This window comes from Camelus dromedarius, chromosome 22 (assembly GCF_036321535.1).
Source record: "Camelus dromedarius isolate mCamDro1 chromosome 22, mCamDro1.pat, whole genome shotgun sequence".
NCBI lineage: Eukaryota > Metazoa > Chordata > Mammalia > Artiodactyla > Camelidae > Camelus > Camelus dromedarius.
In genome coordinates, this window is record NC_087457.1 from 10,111,207 (window position 1) to 10,115,773 (window position 4,567).

Genomic DNA, 4,567 nt, shown 5'->3' on the forward strand with positions numbered 1-4,567 from the left:
CGGGATTAAGGTTCGGGGAGATGGAGGGTATGTTCTGGGGTGCTGCAGGTCGGCTGTGGGGGGGGGGGCGCAGGCCCTGCTCGGAGCAGGTATGTGTGGTGATCCGAGCTTGTTCTTATAATAGGCTTCATGCAGCTGTGCAGGGCAGTTCCGGGGGACTTTGAGACAAGAGCCCCATGAACTGCTGGGTCTAAGTTCTGAGTTGGGATGAGCCCAGATGTGTGAAGGGTGAGGGAGAGAACAGATGTCTGGGGCTGATTTCTAGAGACACTCAAAGTGCCAAGGCCAAGGTCACAGGCAAAGCAGCTAGGATCTGCAGACACCTGATTAACTGCTCTCAGGCCCAGAAACGAGAATTAGAGGCTGAGGTGAGAGGCAACCTTGGTCATCTTCAAAGTCGAAATGTCACAGGTCCCATCAAATTCGGCAGAAGGCAGAAACTTGGGCCAGTGGAAAGAGCTTGGATTCAGGGATCCAGCTCCCCTCTGAGACCTCAGGTTTTCATCTGTAAAATGGAGAGTTTACTAGGAAGAGCAGAATGTTAAAATATATAAAAGGAGTCGATCTGAATTCCTACCACTGAGTTGGAATTATGACATCCTTCATACACGCATGGAGTCTGCTCTGCACAAAGTCTAGTCAGGCCTTCACTGACGCCATCAGGCCAGCACCACACAGGGGGCCTGCCCTCCCCCAGAGCTGCACCAAGGTCCCCAAGGAAGCAGCCAGGTGGTTGGAACCTAAAGGAAGGAAGATTCTGATTTTTTTTTAACATTTATCTTTATTTTTATTATTTAAAAAAATTTTACTGAAGTGTAGTTGATTTACAATGTTCGTTTCAGGTGTACAGCAAAGTGATTCAGTTATACATACACATGCATATATATTTTTTCTTTTCAGATTCTGGAAAACCCTGATTTAGAACCAGAGTGAGTGTTACCCTGAAACCAGGAGTTTGGGCTTTCTGACCTTTCCCAGATTTTAACCTCCTGCTTTATATTCTAAGTGCTCAGGTTCCCCCTTCCACAAAACACCCAGGACACTGTGAGAAAAAGGGAGGGTGCAGCGACAACGAACTATTTGCACAGGGCTTGGGACGTCTCGGCTGGAACACGTCACACAAACACAGGATATTACTTCTAAGCTGCTGCTGAGGGAGGGAGACCCGGGAGTTGCTTTCCTCCCGTCCTGGGCCAGGGGAGGGGACAGAAAATGACCAGCAACTTCCCAGGGTGCTTGAGACAGCAGAGTGGAGGGGGTGGGGGGACGAGGCTCTGGATCATCTCGGGAAAGGAGGCCGCTCCCATTTTCCAGACTGTACTGGAGGGAAGCAAAGCCTCCCTGGCAATTCTGTTGCAAAGTGTCTGCAAATAAACCGTTGGCTAGAAGGCTTACAGGAGGGAAGCTGGGGTCCCGGCAGGGCACGCTTTCCTGCTAGGAGTCCTGTGTGTGCAAACTCAGAGAATCTCTGAGTCCATCCCAACGGCACCTTAGGGAGAACCAGTCCTTCGTCTCTGTGCCCTCGTGATTTTGACGTGGAAGGTCACAAGCCATGCAAGGAGCAGGATCTGTTGCCTTTGCTGTGCAAAGTGAAAGATGGGGCCCCTCCGGAACCCTGACTCTAGTGTAAGGAAAGCATCCCCTCTGTTCCTTTCACAGTTCTCACCTGGCAGCAGAAGACCAGCCCCCGAGAGCCAGGTGCATCCTGAGCTCCACATCTACTGGTAGGAGTCTGAGGTCTGGGAATTTTTTTTTACAAAGAGAGACATATCTAAATTAAGGGCTGCACTATTAACAATAGCCAAGACTTGGAAGCAAATTAAGTGTCCATCCACAGATGAGTAGATAAAGAAGATGTGGTGTAGCTATATATAATGGAATATTACTCAGCCATGAAAAAGAAATGAAATCGTGTCATTTGCAGCAACATAGATGGACCTAGAGATGATCATGGTAAGTGAATTAGATCAGACAGAGAAAGACAAATACCATATGATATCACTTATATGTGGAACCTAAAAAAGACACAAACAAACTTATTTATAAAACAGAAACACACCCACAAACATAGGAATCAAATTTATGGTTACCAAAGGGGAAAGAGGAGGAGGGATAAATTAGGAGTTTGTGATTAACAGATACACACGACTATATATAAAATAGACAAACAACAAAGTCCTACTATATAGCACAGGGAACCCTATTTAATATCTTCTAATAACCTATAATGGAAAAGAATCTGAAAAAGAATGTGACTATATAATGAATCATTTTGCTGTAGACCTGAAACTAACACAACACTGGAAATCAACTGTACTTCAATAAAAAATAAAATAAATTAAGGGCTGCCAATGGAGCCTTCTCTTTCCCCAGCTCTTACAGGAATTGCTTTCAAAAAAGATTCAAAGTGCATTTACTTTCTGAGTGCCTCCCGCATGTGAGACTGTGACAAGCATCACGAGACAGATAGAAATGAGGATTTCGGTGATGTTTGTAATCTAGCAAAGGAGACAAACAAGCACACAAATTACAAGCACCGGGAAGACAACAGTGACACAAAAACAGGGAGGATAAAAACAAACTTCTGGGAGAATCAAGCAGGTTGGTACTGACTTAGCCCTTGGAGGACGGTAGGACCAAGAGTGTGGGAGGGGCCTTCCATCTGGAGCCAGATCCAACGAGAACTGTAGGAACCTGTGAATATTTGGGTGTGGTTGGAGTCATCCTTAGATGGAGGGTGTGGTGGGAGCGGAGAAAGAGAGTAGCTTTGGAAAACAGGCTGAGGTTTGGAATTAGTTCTCTGAGAAGGAGGAAGCGGTAGATGTTTCTTTTCTTTTACAGCGGTACTGGGGATTGAACCCAGGACCTCGTGCATGCTAAGCACACACTCTACCACTGAGCTGTACCCTCCCCCGCTCAGCATCTTAGATTTGATGAGTGCTGCTCACTCTCCATTTGCGCCCCGCCCCCCCCCAATATCTGCCTCAGTACGTGCCCAGGGGGGTGATGGTCTACGAAATGCACCCCACGCTGTAAAGTTGGGCTTGACACACTTCTAAGGAATCAGACCTCAAACACCACCCTAGATGGTTGCCGTCCTTTGCCCACACCCTGTTGTCTCACCCTTCGTTGTCTCCTGGGAACAATAAATTCCTGTCTGGGTGCCATCTGCTTCCTGCCAGGACCCTGACAAAGGCACCATGCATCCTCTGTGCGTACTATTAATCCTCATGACAGCCCTGGGAGGCATTTTTCCGTTGTGTAGATAAGGAAAATGAGGCACAGGAGGCTGGGGGGCTTGCCAGTTATGATGCCCCCGCCCCCACCCTGGTACCCGGCAGCAGGAAAGGCCACGGGACTGGCCCTGGCCTGTGGGCCGCCAGGAGCAGCACTGGACACACAGGAGAGGGGTGGGCTGTCCCCGTGCCCCTCCCTCTGCCCGGGCGGGTGCGGAGACTCCGCGGGCGGAGGCGTGAAACGCGCAGAACGCCGTGTGCCTCTTCCCTGCTGGGGAGCCAGCTTCCTTGGCGCCGCAGCCAGCCTTGCCTGAGTGAAAAATAAACTTCTCTGTGTCAGCCCAGAGATGCGTTAACTTGCGACCCGTCCCACGCAATACGCTTCTCTAAGGTCACTTAACTAGTGAATGGCAGGACCAGGATGCAAGCAGGACACGGGCAGGAAGCAGGAATTAAATCGGAGGAAGAAAACACCCCACGCGGCGTTGGGTCAAGTGAAACCAGAGCCAGGGGCATCTTTCCACTTTTTCCACAGCCCTTCTACACCGACTAACCATCCATAACTGTGGCGCCACCCATTAACGGTAGGAGCTTCTGTTTCTCTGGTACTTAACGTGTGCCAAGCCATGTGTTAAAGGTCTTAGCTGATCCTCTCCTGAGATGTGCAAATATTACCCATGTTTCTTATTTGCAGAAGCTGAGCTCACAGAGGTTAAGTAATTTTCTAAGTTCCCATGGGTGGTAAGTGGGATTTTTTTTTTATGCTCCAAAAATCTATTTAATATGTTTACATATCAGATATTAAACTGATAAGGACAGGTACTACACTTGATCTTAGCCCCAAAGGCCGAGAAGTCATAGCACTGGGATCTTAAACTGCATGACATCAAAGCCCAACTGTTCATTTCTACAGCCTCCCGAGACCATTGCCAATGCCAGCAAGGAGAGGTGCTATGAAGATGCAAACTTGCACACACGCTCATAAGTTGGACCACAAGTAGGATGGAAGGGAGCAGAGCCGATGAACCCCAAATGTTGAAAACATCCCCTAAGGCCCTGCCACAGCATCTGAACTTGTGCTGTCAGCAGCGAAGATAAAGAAGCTCCCCCAGCAGATGGTTTTGAGCTGAAGAACTCCGCTGCTGCTCCTACACTTGAAGCAGTTTCTGTTTTGCAAGGCCAGTGGGTCAGGTTTGGGGAACCAGCTTGTGTGAGTAAATGGATACCATGGAAACTGAGAAGCGTGCTCACCACCGTAGCATCCAAGCACAGGCGACCACAGGGCCTTGGCTGTGGTGGGACAATCACGCATCAGCAGTTGTACGTGCCAC

The 4,567-nt window shown here is 48.8% G+C and overlaps 1 pseudogene; it reads right to left on the reverse strand.

Moving 5' to 3' along the window:
* Positions 1-3,981: 3,981 nt before the first annotated feature.
* On the reverse strand, positions 3,982-4,095 carry LOC116149271 (U2 spliceosomal RNA; annotated as a pseudogene).
* Between the last annotated feature and the right edge of the window lie 472 nt (positions 4,096-4,567).